Genomic DNA, 17,582 nt, shown 5'->3' with positions numbered 1-17,582 from the left:
GAAAAAAACTATGAAAAAGTACAAACATATGTAGGCTGAACAACATGCTTCTGAATAACCAACAAATCATGGAAGAAATAAAAAATGAAATTAAAATATGCATAGAAAGAAATGAAAATGAATAGACAACACAAACCCTATCAGATTCAGTAAAAGCAGAGCTAAGAGGGAGATTCATAGCAATACAAACCTAGCTCAAGAAACAAGAGAAACATCAAATAAACAACATTATTTTACATCTAAAGCAACTAGAAAAAGAACAGAAGAACCCCAAAATTAGTATAAGGAAAGAAATCATAAAAATTAGGGCAGGAATAAATGAAAAAGAAATGAAGATGACTGTAGAAAAGGTCAACAAAACTAAAACTGGTTCTTTGAGAAGATAAATAAAATAGACAAACCATTAGCCAGACTCATCAAGAAAAAAAGGGAGAAGAAGCAAATCAATAAATTTAGAAATGAAAATGGAGAATTCACAACAGACAACACAAAAATACAAAGGATCATAAGAGACTACAATGAGGAATTAGATGCCAAAAAAAAAAAAAAAATGGACAACATAAAAGAAATGGACAAATTCTTAGAAAAGTATAACCTTCCAAAACTGAACCAGGAAGAAATGGAAAATCTGGCCAGACCCAGCACAAGCATGAAAACAAAACTGTAATAAGAAATCTTAAAACAAACAAAAGCCCAGGACCAGATGGCTTCACAGGTGAATTCTACCAAAAATTCAGAGAAGAGCTAAGACCTATCCTACTCAAACTCTTCCAGAAAACTGCAGAGGAAGGTAAACTTCCAAACTCATTCTATGAGGCCATCATCACCCTAATACCAAAACGAGACAAAGATGCTACATAAAAGAAAACCACAGGCCAATATCACTGATGAACATAAATGCAAAATTCCTTAACAAAATTCTAGAGAACAGAATCCAAAAACATATTAAAAAGATCACACATCATGATCAAGTGTGCTTTATTCCAAGGATGCATGGATTAATCAATATTTGCAAATCAATGTGATACATCACATTAACAAATTGAAAGATAAAAACCATATGATTATCTCAATAGACACAGAGAAATCCTTTGACAAAATTCAACACTCATTTATGATAAAAAAAAAATTCTCCAGAAAGCAGGCATACAAGGAACATACCTCAAAATAGTAAAATCCATATACAACAAACCCAGAGCAAATGAAAAAAAAAATCAAAAGAATTATCCTCAATGTAAAAAATTGAAAACATTTCCTCTAAAATCAGGAACAAGACAAGGGTTTACATTCTCACCACTACTATTCAACATACTTTTGGAAGCCCTAGCCAGAGCAATCAAAGAAGAAAAAGAAATAAAAGAAATCAAGATTGGAAAAGAAGTAAAAGTTTCACTGTTTGCAGATGACATGATCCTCTACATAGAAAACCCTAAAGACTCCATGAGAAAATTGCTAGAATTAATCAATGAATATATTAAAGTTGCAGGATATAAAATTAACACAGAGAAATCCCTTGCATTTCTATACACTACCTGAAAAAACAGAAATTGAAATTAAAGAAACAATCCCATTCACCACTGCAATGAAAAGAATAAGATACGTAGAAACAAATTTACCTAAAGAAATAAAATACCTATATAGGGGAGGAGCCAAGATGGCGGAGGAGTAGGACGGGGAGACCACTTTCTCTCCTACAAATTCATCAAAAGAATAACTGAACACAGAGCAAACTTCGCAAAACAACTTCTGATCGCTAGCTGAGGTCATCAGGCGCCCAGAAAAGCAGCCCATTGTCTTCGAAAGGAGGTAGGACAAAATATAAAAGATAAAAAGTGAGACAAAAGAGCTAAGGACGGAGATCTGTCCCGGGAGCTCTTAGGCGGCATTGCTTGGGGTAGGGTCCGGGCCTGAGTGCCCTGAGGACAATCGGAGGGAGCTTCTGTGAGTTGCCAACTTGAACTGTGGGAGACCAAAGGAGAGAGAGTAAATTAGCCGGCCCGAACACACTGCCGGCCGTTCGCAGAACAAAGAGACCGAGAGGGTCCAGAGAGGAGCTCGCAGGCTGCGGACCGGCCCAGCCCCGCCGGAGGCAGGAGGCAGGGGGGAGGGGAAGGTCGCGGCGAGACACAGGGCGCAGGCACCCGACCAGCGCGGTCGGGGACTGGGGCTGGGGACGCAGAGGGCAGAAGGCGCGCGCACCCGACTGGCGCCAGCGGAAACTGAGACTGGGTCCGCGGAAGGGAGTGGGCGCGCCACACCTAGGAGGGGTGCGCTCACCAAGCCCCTGGCTGCCTGGACCGCTCTGACGGGGAAGGCACTGAGAGCAGGCTCAGCTTTTCCCTCCGCGCTTTTGTGGAACACCCGAGGGCTGGAACCTCGCGCAGCGCGGGGCGCGCTCCATATAGAACAGCCGGGAGCCTGAGCAGCGCAGAGGAGAGAGCAGCGTCAGCCCCTCCTGGCAGCCCCAGCCCATCCCCGCGGCGCAAGCCCCACGGCGCAAGCCCCTCCCCGCAGAGCGACGGAACTAGCTACCTGAATAAGAGTCCACCTCCGGCCGCCTGTGTCAGGGCGGAAATGAGGCTCTGAAGAGACCAGCAAACAGAAGCCAAATAAACAAAGGGAACCGCTTCAGAAGGGACTGGTGCAACAGATTAAAATCCCTCTAGGAAACATTGACTACACCGGAGGAGCCTGTAGATATCGAGAAGCGTAAGCTGGAACGAGGAGCTATCTGAAACTGAGCCGAACCCACACTGACCGCAACAGCTCCAGAGAAACTCCTAGATATAATTTTACTTTTTTCTCTTTTTTTAATTTTTTTTTCTTTTTTTCTTTTTTCTTTTTTATTTTTTCTCTTTTATTTTCCTTTAAAATCCCCTATTACTCCCCCATTACTCCTTAACTTTCATTTCCATAGACTTTTACGATTTTTTAATTAGGGGGAAAAAAAAATTTTTTTTTTCCTTTTTTTTTTCTTTTTTTTTCTTTTTTTTTTCTTTTTCTTTCTTTTTTTTCTTTTTTTCTTTCCTTTTTCTCTTCTATTTTCTATTTTTCTTTTTCTCTTATTTCTTTTAAAGTCCTCTAGTACTCCTCTACTACTCCTTAATTTTCATTTTCAATACACTATAACCTTACAAAAAAAAAAAAAAGAAGAGAAGCCCTATTTTTAAACTGAAGATTATTCTCTCCCAATCTTGACTCTCTGTTTTCTACCTCAGAACACCTCTATTTCCTCCTTTCCCCTTCTCTTCCCAATCCAATTCTGTGAATCTTTGTAGGTGACTGGGCTACGGAGAACACTCTGGGAACAGACAGCTGTGTAGATCTGTCTCTCTCCTCTTGAGTCCCCCTTTTCCTCCTCCTGTTCATCTCTATCTCCCTCCTCCCTCTCCTCTTCTTCATGTGACTCTGTGAACCTCTCTGGGTGTCCCTAACGGGGGAGAATCTTTTAGCCATTAACCTAGAAGTTTTCTTATCAGGGCTGCATAGTTGGAGAAGTCCTGAGACTACAGGAAGAATAAAACTGAAATCCAGAGGCAGGAGACTTAAGCCCAAAACCTGAGAACACCAGAAAACTCCTGACTACAAGGAACTTTAAGTAATAAGTGACTGTCCAAAAGCCTCCATACCTACACTGAAACCAACCACCACACAAGAGCCAATAAGTTTTAGAGCAAGACATACCACGCAAATTCTCCAGCAACGCAGGAACATAGCCCTGAACATCAACATACAGGCTGCCCAAGGTCACACCTAACACATAGACCCATCTCAAGAAATAAAATACCTATATATTGAAAATGATAAACCATTGATGAAAGAAATCAAAGATGGCACAAGTAGATAGAGAAATATACCACTTCCAAGGATTGGAAGAATCAGTATAGTGAAAATGAGTATACTACCCAAAGCAATCTATGGATTTAATGCAATCCCTATTATCAGGATACCAATGTTATTCTTCACAGAACTAGAACAAATAATTTCACACTTTCTAAGGAAACACAAAACTCGAATAGCCAAAGCAATCTCGAGAAACAAAAATGGAGCTGGAGGAATCAACCTTTCTGACTTCATACTACACTACAAAGCTACAGTCATCAAGACAGTATGGTACTGGCACAAAGACAGAAATATAGATCGACAGAACAAAAGAGAAAGCCCAGAGATTAAATTCACGCATCTACAGACACCTTATCTTTGACAAATGAGGCAAAAATATACAATGGAGAAAAGACAATCTCTTTAACAAGTGGTGCTGGGAAAGCTGGTCAACCACCTGCAAAAGAATAAAACTAGAATAATTTGTAACACCATACACAAAAATAAACTCTAAGTGGATTAAAGATCTAAATGTAAGACCAGACATTATAAAACTCTTAAAGGAAAACATAGGCAGAACATTCTCTGATATAAATCACAGCAAGATCTTCTATGACCCACTCCCAGAGTAATAGAAGTAAAAACAAAAATAAACAAATGTGACATTGTTAAACTTAAAAGCTTTTGCACAGCAAAGGAAACTATAAGTAGGTGAAAAGGCAGTCTTCAGAATGGGAGAAAATAATAGCAAGAAAAAAAAAACCAACAACTGACAAAGTATTAATTTCTAAAATATACAAGCAGCTCACACAGCTCAATACCAGAAAAATGAACAACCCAATCATGAAGTGGCCTGAAGAACTAAACAGACATTTCTCCAAAGAAGACATACAGAGTACTACTAATAAACACATGAAAAGATGCTCAACATCACTTACTATTAGAGAAATGGAAATCAAAACCACAATGAGGTATAATGTCACGCCAGTCAGAATGGCCACCATCAAAAAGTCTACAAACAGTAAATGCTGGAGAGAATGTGGTGAAAAGAAAACCCTCTTACACTGCTCGTGGGAATGCAAACTGGTATAGCCACTGTGCAGAACAGTGTGGAGACTCCTTAAAAAACTGGAAATAGAACTGCCATACGACCCAGCAATTCCACTGCTGGGCACACACACCAAGGAAACCAGAATTGAAAGGGACACATGTACCCCAGTGTTCATTGCAGCATTGTTACAAGCTGCAAGCTGCTGTCCTACAAGCTAGGACATGGAAGCAACCTAGATGTCCATCAGCAGACGAATGGATAAGGAAGTTGTGGTACATATACACAATGGAATATTACTCAACTATAAAAAAGAATGCATTTGAGTCAGTTCTAATTAGGTATATGAAATGGGAGCCTATTATACAGAGTGAATTATGTTAAGAAGAGAAACACTAATATAATATATTAATGTATATATATATGGAATTTAGAAAGACAATAACAATGATCCTATATGCAAGGCAGCAAAAGAGACACAGATGTAAAGAACAGACTTTTGGATTATGTGGGAGTAGGTGAGGGTAGGATGATTTGAGAGAAGAGCATTGAAACATGCATTTGACCATATGTAAAATAGATGACCAGTTCAAGTTCAATGTTTGAAGCAGGGCATTCAATGCTCATGCTCTGGGACAACTCAGAGGGGTGGGGTGGGGAGTGAGGTACGAGGGAGTTTCGGGATGGGGGAGACACATGTGTATCTGTGAGTGATTCATGCCAATGTATGGTAAAAACCACCACAATGTTGCAAAGTAATTATCCCCCAATTAAAATTAATTAATTAAAAAAAAAAACAGGGAAAAAAATCCTGAGGAAAAAGAACAAAGCTGGAGTATAAGCCTTCCAGTCTTCAGACTATACTACAAAGATATAGCGATCAAAACACTGTGGTACTGGCACAAAAACAAACACATAGATCAATTGAACAGAATGGAGTTAAAAATAAATCTTCCCTCCTACAGCCAACTAATCTGCAACAAAGGAGGCAAAAATACAATGGAGAAAAGACAATCTCTTCAACAAACGGTGCTGGAAAATCTGGATGGCTACATGGATACCAATGTAATTAGAACACTCCTACACACCGCATACAAAAATAAACCCAAAATTGTTTAAAGACCTAAATATAAGACTTGATACCATAAAATTCCTAGAAGAGAACACAAGCAAGACATTTTCTGACATGCTGCTGCTGCTGCTGCTAAGTCGCTTCAGTCATGTCCGACTCTGTGCGACCCCATAGACGGCAGCCCACCAGGCTCCCCCGTCCCTAGGATTCTCCAGGCAAGAACACTGGAGCGGGTTGCCATTTCCTTCTCCAATACATGAAAGTGAAAATTGAAAAGGAAGTCGCTCAGGCGTGTCCGACTCTTAGTGACCCCATGGACCGCAGCCTACCAGGCTCCTCCGTCCATGGGATTTTCTAGGCAAGAGTACTGGAGTGGGGTGCCATTGCCTTCTCTGTTTTCTGATGTTAATGATATTTTCTTAGATCACTCTCTCAAGGCAAAAGAAATAAAAGCAAAAATAAACACATGTGACCTAATCAAACTTAAAAGTTTTGCACAGGGAAGGAAAAAATCAAGAAAATGAAAAGTCAACCTACAGAACGGGACAAAATATTTGCAAATGATACAAACAACAAGGGATTGAAATAAAAAATATACAAATAGTTCATACAACTCAATATTGAAAAAAAATAGACAATCCAATCAAGAAATGGGCAGCAGATCTAAATAGACATTTTTCCAAAGAAAATATACAGATGGCAAAGAAGCATTGAAAAGATGCTCAAAATTGCTATTCAAATCAAAACCACAATGTGATATCACCTCATACTAGCCAGAATGGCTATCATCAAAAAGTATACAATAATAATTGCTAAAAAGTATGTGCAAAAAAGAGAACCTTCATGCACTATTGGTGGGAATGTAACTTGGTACAGCTACTGTGGAAAACATCATGGAGGCTCCTTAAAAAATTAAAAATAGAGCTACCATATAATCCAACAATTCCAGTCCTGGTTATATTTCCCAAAAAATGAAATGCTAATTCAAAAGGATACTCCAACATTCACAGCAGTGCTATTTATAATAGCCAAGACATGGAAACAACTCAAGTGCCCATCAGCGGATGAGTGGTTTAAGAGGATGTGGAATATACACACATATGCAATTATGTACACACACAAAAATATTATCCAGCCTTACAAAATGAAATATTGTCACTTGCAGCAACATGGATAGACATTGAAATATTATACTTAGTGAAGTATGTCAGAGAAAGAAAAATAGTATAAGATACAAGTGAAATCTAAGAATATAATACAAATGAATCTATACATTGTACAAAGCAGAAACAGACTCACAGCCAGAACAAACTTATGGTTACCATATGGGAGAGGGAGCGGGGAGGGACACATTAGGAGTATGTGATTAACAAATATAAATTACTATGTATAAAATAGATAAGCAACAAGGATTTACCTTATAGCACAGAGAACTATATTCAATATTATATAATAATCTATAATGGAATATAATCAGAAAAAATAACTGAATCACTATGCTGTATACTTGAAAATAACATAGTATTTTAAATCAAGAATACTTCAATATTTTTTTAAAAAGCAGACTGGATTGCTAGGGGCCGGGGCCAAAGGAGGATGGGTATCAGTCAGTATCAGTTCAATCACTCAGTCATGTCCGACTTTTTGTGACCCCATGGACTGCAACACGGCAGGCTTCCCTGTCCATCACCAACTTCTGGAGCTTGCTCAAACCCACATCCATTGAGTCGGTGATGCCATCCAACAATCTCATCCTCTGTCGTCCCCTTCTCCTCCTGCCTTCCATCTTTCCCAGCAACAGGGTCTTTCCAAATGAGTCAGTTCTTCACATCAGGTGGTCAAAGTATTGGAGCTTCAGCTCCAGCATCAGTCCTTCCAATGAACATTCAAGACTGATCTCATTTAGGATTGGCTGGTTTGATCTCCATGCTGTTAAAGGGACTCAGGAGTCTTCTCCAACACCTCAGTTCAAAAGCATCAATTCAGTGCTCAGCTTTCTCTATGGTCCAACTCTCACATCCATACATGACTACTGGAAAAACCATAGATTTGACTAGATGGACCTTTGTCAGCAAAGTAATATCTCTGCTTTTTAATAGGCTGTCTAGGTTTGTCATAGCTTTTCTTCCAAGCAACATGCATCTTCTAATTTCATGGCTGCAGTCACCATCTGCAGTGATTTTGGAACCCGAAAAAGTAAAGTTTCTCACTGTTTCCATTGTTTCCCCATTTATTTGCCATGAAGTGATGGGACTTGATGCCATGATCTTAGTTTATGTTGAATGTTAAGCCAGCTTTTTCACTCTCCTCTTTCACTTTCATCAAGAGGCTCTTTAGTTTCTCTTCGCTTTCTGCCATAAGGATGGTGTTATCTGTGTATCTGAGGTTATTGATATTTCACCCAGCAATCTTGATTCCAGCTTGTGCTTCATCCAGCCTGGTATTTTGCATGTACTCTGCATACAAGTTAAATAAGCAGGGTGACAATACTTGACATACTCCTTTCCCAATTTGGAACCAATGCATTGTTCCATGTCCGGTTCTAATTGTTGTTTCTTGAGCTGCATCCAGATTTCTCAGGAGGCAGGTAAGGCTGTCTGCTATTCCCATCTCTTAAAAATTTTCCACAGTTTGTTGTGATCCACAGAGTCATAGGCTTTGGCACAGTTAATAATGCAGAAGTAGATATTTTTCTGGAACTCTCTTGCTTTTTTTATGATCCAACGGATGTTGGCAATTTGATCTCTGATTCCTCTGCCTTTTCTAAATCCAGCTTAAACATCTGGAAGTTCTTGGTTCATGTATTGTTGAAGTCTGGCTTGGAGAATTTGAGCATTACTTTGCTAGTGTGTGAGATGAGAGCAATTGTGTGGTAGTTTAAACATTCTTTGGCATTGCCTTTCTTTGGGATTGAAATGAAAACTGAGAATGGGTAATTACTACTTAATGTGTATGGGATTTATTTGGGGGTTGGTTAATATATTCTGGAATTAGATAGTGGTGATGATTGAACAACATTGTGAATATACTGAAAGGCACTGAGTAGTACACCTTAAAATGGTGAAATTTATTGTATGTGAACTATATGTGAATTTAAAAAAAATCCAAATTGCCTCATTTTGTGGCTTTATGATCTTTGACAAATTATTTAAACTGTCTCTAGGTTGTTTCCTTATGTACAAAACAGTGATAATAGGGAATTCCCTGGTAGTCCAGTGATTAGGACTCCATGCTTCCACTGCAGGGAGCACAGGTTCGATCCCAGGTAAGGGAACTAAGACCCTGCATGCCATATGGCAAGCTCAAAAAAATTATACATACACACACACACACACACACACACACATGTACAGTAATAGTAGTATAAATGAGAATAAAAATATAATTCCTCTAACATAGTGCCTGATTTAGAGTGATCATCCAATGTGTTATTACTATTATCATAATAATTATTATTATTGTTGTTTGCTAGCAGAATGAGGATAAGTTTTATCCCACCCCCAAGTTTAAGAGGTTGTGATCTGTATTTGGCCTACCTTGGTGAGTACTTCCTCTCCTCTTTTTCTCCCTGAAGGGTATGTTTCTAACTTTCTAACACTCTGTATTTTCTTATCCATGAATGTGGATGCTCACCAACAGCCTGCTTTCTTATTTTCCTTTCTCCATTTGACTGGTAATGCTGGTTTCATTTTTTAGTTCTTCTTATCAATTTAAGCTGAATATTTGGGAAGACACACATGAAGCTAAACAATATCTCTAGTACCAAAATCTATGGAGCACTCATCACCTTCTTTCTCTTTTTTCATGAGAGGAGAAGGCAATGAGCAGAAGCTCTATGCCACAATGCCAAAAACTATTCAAAAACAATTTGATAAGATCACTGATGAGAGCATGACTGAATTAGAGATGAAGGTCACATTTGCAGGTTTACCCCTCCCTTTGGTCTTTCAATTTGCCTATGCCCCTTTACTTTGTTGATAGGAGGAAAAAGCTGAATTGGAAGGAGATCCTGAAAAGCTTAAACTGTGGTGGTAAAAGGAAGATTATAAAACATAGCCACTTTGATTTCTTTCATTAGTGTTTTATAGTTTTCTATGTATGGGTCTTTTGTTTCTTTAGGTAGATATACTCCTAAGTATTTTATTCTTTTTGTTGCAATGGTGAATGGTATTGTTTCCTTAATTTCTCTTTCTGTTTTCTCATTGTTAGTGTATAGAAATGCAAGGGATTTCTGTGTGTTAATTTTATATCCTGCAACTTTACTATATTCGCTGATTCACTCTAGTAATTTTCTGGTAGAGTATTTAGGGTTTTCTATGTAGAGGATCATGTCATCTGCAAACAGCGAGAGTTTCACTTCTTCTTTTCCTATCTGGATTCCTTTTACTTCTTTTTCTGCCCTGATTGCTGTGGCCAAAACTTCCAAAACTATGTTGAATAGTAGTGGTGAGAGTGGGCACCCTTGTCTTGTTCCTGATTTCAGGGGAAATGCTTTCAATTTTTCACCATTGAGGGTAATGCTTGCTTGAGGGTTTCTCATATATAGCTTTTATTATGTTGAGGTATGTTCCTTCTATGCCTGCTTTCTGGAGAGTTTTTATCATAAATGGATGTTGAATTTTGTCAAAGGCTTTCTCTGCATCTATTGAGATAATCATATGGTTTTTATCTTTAAATTTGTTAATGTGGTGTATTACATTGATTGATTGGTGGATATTAAAGAATCCTTGCATTCCTGGGATAAAGCCCACTTGGTCATGATGTATGATCTTTTTAATATGTTGTTGGATTCTGTTTGCTAGAATTTTGTTAGGGATTTTTGCATCTATGTTCATCAGTAATATTGGCCTGTAGTTTTCTTTTTTTGTGGCATCTTTGTCTGGTTTTGGAATTAGGGTGAAGGTGGCCTCATAGAATGAGTTTGGAGGTTTACCATCTTCTGCAATTTTCTGGAAGAGTTTGAGTAAGATAGGTGTAAGCTCTTCTCTAAATTTTTGGTAGAATTCAGCTGTGAAGCCATCTGGTCCTGGGCTTTTGTTTGCTGGAAGGTTTCTGATTCCAATTTCGATTTCCTTGCTTGTGATGGGACTGGTAAGATCTTCTATTTCTTTCTGGTTCAGTTTTGGAAAGTTATACTTTTCTAAGAATTTGTCCATTTCTTCCAAGTTGTCCATTTTATTGGCATAGAGCTGCTGGTAGTAGTCTCTTATGATCCTTTGTATTTCAGTGTTGTCTGTCGTGATCTCTCCATTTTCATTTCTAATTTTGTTAATTTGGTTCTTCTCCCTTTGTTTCTTAATGAGTCTTGCTAATGGTTTGTCAATTTTGTTTATTTTTTCAAAAAGCCAGCTTTTAGCTTTGTTGATTTTTGCTATGGTCTCTTTGGTTTCTTTTGCATTTATTTCTGCCCTAATTTTTAAGATTTCTTTCCTTCTACTAACCCTGGGGTTCTTTATTTCTTCCTTCTCTAGTTGCTTTAGGTGTAGAGTTAGGTTATTTATTTGACTTTTTTCTTGTTTCTTGAGGTAAGCCTGTAATGCTATGAACCTTCCCCTTAGCACTGCTTTTACAGTGTCCCAAAGGTTTTGGGTTGTTGTGTTTTCATTTTCATTCGTTTCTACGCACATTTTTACTTTTTTTTTTTCTTCTATGATTTGTTGGTTATTCAGAAGCATGTTATTTAGCCTCCATATGTTTGAAATTTTAATAATTTTTTTCCTGTAATTGAGATCTAATCTTACTACACTGTGGTCAGAAAAGATGACTGGAATGATTTCAATTTTTTCGATTTTACCAAGGCTAGATTTATGGCCAAGGATGTGATCTATTCTGGAGAAGGTTCCGTGTGCACTTGAGAAAAAGGTAATGTTATAAAACACTGATGAAAGAAGTCAAAGAGGACACAAACAGATGGAGAAATATACCGTGTTCATGGATTGGAAGAATTAATATTGTCAAAATGGCTATACTACCCAAAGCAATCTATAGATTCAATGCAATCCCTATCAAGCTACCAGCAGTATTTTTCACAGAACTAGAACAAATAATTTCACAATTTGTATGGAAATACAAAAAACCTCGAATAGCCGAAGTATTCACGAGAAAGAAGAATGGGACTGGAGGAATCAACCTGCCTGACTTCAGACTAGACTACAAAGCCACAGTCATCAAGACAGTATGGTACTGGCACAAAGACAGAAATATAGATCAATGGAACAAAATAGAAAGCCCAGAGATAAATCCGCGAACCTATGGACACCTTATCTTCGACAAAGGAGGCAAGAATATACAATGGAAAAAAGACAACCTCTTTAACAAGTGGTGCTGGGAAAACTGGTCAACCACTTGTAAAAGAATGAAACTAGAACACTTTCTAACACCCCACACAAAAATAAACTCAAAATGGATTAAAGATCTAAATGTAAGACCAGAAACTATAAAACTCCTAGAGGAGAACATAGGCAAAACACTCTCCGACATAAATCACAGCAGGATCCTCTATGACCCACCTCCCAGAATACTGGAAATAAAAGCAAAAGTAAGCAAATGGGACCTAATTAAACTTAAAAGCTTTTGCACAACAAAGGAAGCTATAAGTAAGGTGAAAAGACAGCCTTCATATTGGGAGAAAATAATAGCAAATGAAGTAACAGACAAAGGATTAATCTCAAAAATATACAAGCAACTCCTGCAGCTCAATTCCAGAAAAATAAATGACCCAATCAAAAAATGGGCCAAAGAACTAGACAGACATGTCTCCAAAGAAGACATACAGATGGCTAACAAATACATGAAAAGATGCTCAACTTCACTCATTATCAGAGAAATGCAAATCAAAACCACAATGAGGTACGATTACACGCCAGTCAGGATGGCTGCTTTCCAAAAGTCTACAAGCAATAAATGCTGGAGAGAGTGTGGAGAAAAGGGAACCCTCTTACACTGTTCGTGGGAATGCAAACTAGTACAGCCGCTATCGAGAACAGTGTGGAGATTTCTTATAAAACTGGAATTAGAACTGCCATATGACCCAGCAACCCCACTTCTGGGCATACACACTGAGGAAACCAGATCTGAAAGAGACACGTGCACCCCAATGTTCATTGCAGCACTGTTTATAATAGCCAGGACATGGAAGCAACCTAGATGCCCATCAGCAGACGAATGGATAAGGAAGCTATGGTACATATACACCATGGAATATTACTCTGCCATTAAAAAGAATCCATTTGAATCAGTTCTAATGAGATGGATGAAACTGGAGCCCATTATACAGAGTGAAGTAAGCCAGAAAGATAAAGAACATTACAGCATACTAACACATATATATATGGAATTTAAAAAGATGGTAACAATAACCCTATATGCAAAACAGAAAAAGAGACACAGATGTATAGAACAGACTTTTGGACTCTGTGGGAGAAGGCGAGGGTGGGATGTTTCGAGAGAACAGCATCAAAACATGTATATTATCTATAGTGAATCAGATCACCAGCCCAGGCTGGATGCATGAGACAAGTTCTCGGGCCTGGTGCACTTGGAAGACCCAGAGGAATCAGGTGGAGAGGGAGGTGGGAGGAGGCATCGGGATGGGGAATATATGTAAATCCATGGCTGATTAATGTCAGTGTATGACAAAAACCACTACAATATAAAAAAAATAAAATAAATATTATACTTTATAAATTAAAAAAAATATGCTTAAAAAAAAAAAAACAAAAAGAAAACACAACCAAAGACGTCTACTTTGATTTATGTTTAACATATCTTGAGACCCTGATGGCTCAGACAGTAAAGAATCCACCTGCAATGCAGGAGACCCAGGTTTGATCCCTGGGTCAGGAAGATCCCATGGAGAAGGGAATGACAACCCACTCCAGTATTCATGCATGGAGAATTCCATGACAGAGAAGCCTGGTGGACTACAGTCCATGGGGTCTCAAAGATTTGAACACAACAGAGTGACTAACACTAAGATAATTTGATGCTTAATCCCATGGTGACAGCAACCATGAAATCTACAATGTTTCTAAAATTATTTCAATCAAAATTAGTCTAGGCTTTTCTATATGATACCCTAAAATTCTAGGATGGCCACATATGCCAAGAATGGTGAGAGGAAAGGGAGAGAGAGGAAGGGAAGAAAAGTGTTTTTAATGGCCATATAATTTACCAGACCTAATAAAGTTATTAAAGAACCTAGATATCCTGAATCCAAGTCCATTGCTCTTTCCACAGCATGTATATGCCTTCTAATGTGAACATATCAGAGATCAAGACTATTTTGAGGAGAAAGAAGTATTAGGAAAGGACACATGCAGTTTTCCAATAGAATAGTTGAAGATGGGGCACTTGGAGACTAAATAGAGGTTACAGGGAGGCAGAAACAGCAATCCGAGCATGAAACTTATATTTCATTTTTTTGGCAATTTTTCTACTTACTGGTTCATCATCATGAACTATACCTACCTTGAAAGATATCCTCTGCCCATTCGAGGGACTGAGCATTACGGCATTTTGCTTACCCTGCTCCTGGTGGTCTCACCAGCACATTCTTAGAGTATGGAGAAAGGGATTTGTCTACTTTGGTAGAAGGTGAGTTGTGACACTCTAGCTTAGGAATCTTGTCTGAAAATCAATGCATAAATACTACAGCCATGGCACTGAGTTACCCATCATCAATGACCATATCAAAGGGACTAACCACATACAGAAAGTTAATCTCAAAAAGGGAAGAGAGTTCCTCCCACAAGATGCATCTATTTCATTTCCAAAGCCTCTGGCAGAGCTTCTAAACCACTTTCAGACTTGCTGGCCCCAGGAAAAGAGAAATACACTGATATTGTATCTAATTATAGATCCTGATGAGAAAATACAGAGAAGTTGAGTTGTAGTGTTAACATTCATGAATTTCTCACATGAAGGAAAAAAATATGGAGAGGCTCTTGTGGCATGTAATTTATGAGAATGAATCTCCAACGAGACTTTACCAACTCTTACCTCCCAAAGAAAAAATTGAAATTAGGCTTTGTTAGGAAGTTTGTTTCTGGAGGGGGGGGCCCTCCCTGGTGGTGGCTCAGACAGTAAAGAATTTGCCTGTAATGCAGGAAACCTGGAGAAGGGAATGTCTACCCACTCCAGTATTCTTGCCTGGAGAATTCCATGGACAGAGAATCCTGGCAAGCTACAGCTCATGGGATCCCAAAGAGTCGGACACGACTGAGTGACTAACACACTCGTTTCTAGAGGAGATTTTCTAAGGATTAGATAATCTCCTTTGGTGACCTGGGCCTGTTTGATAGGCCTTTTGCCTAATGAGAAGACTGAACTGGCCTTTCCACTGGACCAAGATGAAATTAAAATGGGAAAGACAATTTTAATCTGACCCAATGCCTCAAATCTGTGAGAGATTTGTTTTGCTCCAACTGTGGTCAATGGGGAAAAAAAGTTTTAATAACAATCATTCACAGAGAACCCACTGTATGCCACATACCTTTAAGCATTCCATAAGCATAAAATAATACAGAATGCATTACTTTCTTCAGGAGCTTACATGCTAACTTTAAAAAAATAAACCAGGAGTAGACAGCAAAAAGAATCAGGAAGGGGTGACGGACCAAGAGGCTAGGAGACACAGGTTCTAGTCCTGGCTCTAACATTCACTTACTTTGTGACTATGAGCAAGTCCTTTCTGTTCTATAGGCCTTGGTTTTCCCATGTGTAAGCTGAAGAGAGTGGACTAGATCCTCAAGGCTCTTCCTAATTCAGACACTTACTTGAAAATAACAAGGAAAGGAGACTTCCCTGGCAGTCCAATGGTTAGGACCCTGTGCTTTCACTGTTGAACGCCCAGGTTCAATCCCTGGTTGGGAACTAATATCTCACATGCCAAACTGGGAAGCCAAAAATAGATAAGTAGGAAATGGGGAGATGGGAAGGAGGTTCAAGAGAGAGGGGACATATGTACACCTATGGCTGATTAATGTTGATGTTTGACAGAAAACAACAAAATTCTGTAAAGTAATCATCCTTCAATTAAAAATAAATAAATAAATAAATAAAAAGAAATACCAAGTGAGTATATGAAAGTGGGGAGAAAATAATTGAACATCCCATGATAATGAAGGTTTAGTTTTTCAGATGAGTTTCTTTTCTCTTCTAAAAGCACCAGGCATCTTCCCAAAGCTTTGGTGGTCACTGGAAGCCAAGGTTCATAAATGTCCTTTGACAGAGCTAGATAATATTTCCTCTCCAAGGATCAGTAAATGCAATCAGGAAAGTTGGTAACTCATTCTAAGGCCTCCTCAGGGAAACTGTAGAGGGCAATTCCAAAGTCAGCTTCAAAGTTTCCAGACTCTCCTTTCTCATCATCTACTGTCCAAATGCAGGAGGATTGGATGAAGATTTCTATCAGGGCCATTACTTTGGCAGAGAGCCCAGTATCTGCCTGAGAACAGAGGCAGTTTTTGGTGCTCATGAATAAAGCTGGTATCCTTTGTAATATTCCTGTGGGGGCAATGCCAACTTCAGGATAAAAAGGCCACAGGTAGATGAGATGAGATGAGAAGATAGCAGAACTGGAAATGGAGATAGTCTATTAACGAGATTTTAAGCCCAGAGTTTGGAGCCATTCGATCCTAGGCTCAACTCTAGCTTTAGCACTTTGAGTAAAATGTTCAACCTTTTTTGAGGCTCAGTTACTTCATGTGTAAAACAAGGATAATATTAATAATACTGAGTATATAAGAATTATTTTAAAGATTAAACTGTATATAAAGGCTGGGGCATGTGCCTGACACCTAGAATGTGCTCAATAAATGACAAATGTTATCATCACCACTATCAATTTCTCTCCATACTGCCAGTAAAGATATCCCTAAATCATTAACATGACAATTTACTTTTCAAAAGTCGACCTTTGAAAAAGCTAAATGCTAAAAAGCTATCAATGGCTCATTATCTACTACAGTTTCAAATCCAAACCCCTTTTTTGGCACTAATGCCCTCCACAATTTGGCCTCATCTAACTCACAGTTTGCCCTCTCCTACTTCACTGTCTTTGAAACTATTTACTATTTACTGTCAACTCCAGGCCTGCTTTGCAACCCTATGGACTGTAGACTGCAAGGCTTCTCTGTCCATGGGATTCTCCAGGCAAGAATACTGGAGTGGGTTGCTATGCCTTCCTTTAGGGGATCTTCCTGACCCTGGGTTCAAACCCGCGTCTCCTGTGGCTCCTGCATTGCAGTAGATTCTTTACCGCTGAGCCACCAGGAAGACCCTAGGTCTGCTAGATTACCCTACAACTCCTAACTATCGCTGGGAGCGTATTGGGAACTTTATCTCCTTTGATGGGCAGGGTTGACCTTAGTTGTTCTGCCCCATGTATGGTATCCAAAGACCCCAGAGTGGCTCCTGGAATCACATTCCTGTGACATGCCTGCTCCTCATTTCATGATGATTCAATTTAGATAACTGAGCTTCTGCCTTAGTTTCCTGGTAAGAGTATGTTTATCTTGTCTGTCCACCTAGATCTAACAGTTCTTTCTGAGGAAGTTGGTTCTGTATCATGGCACCTTCAGCTATACTTGGGTTCTCACTACCATAACTGAGAACCGGGATGTTGCTCCACAACAGACT

This window comes from Dama dama, chromosome X (genome assembly GCF_033118175.1).
Source record: "Dama dama isolate Ldn47 chromosome X, ASM3311817v1, whole genome shotgun sequence".
Taxonomy (NCBI): domain Eukaryota; kingdom Metazoa; phylum Chordata; class Mammalia; order Artiodactyla; family Cervidae; genus Dama; species Dama dama.
This window is presented reverse-complemented; position numbering follows the sequence as displayed.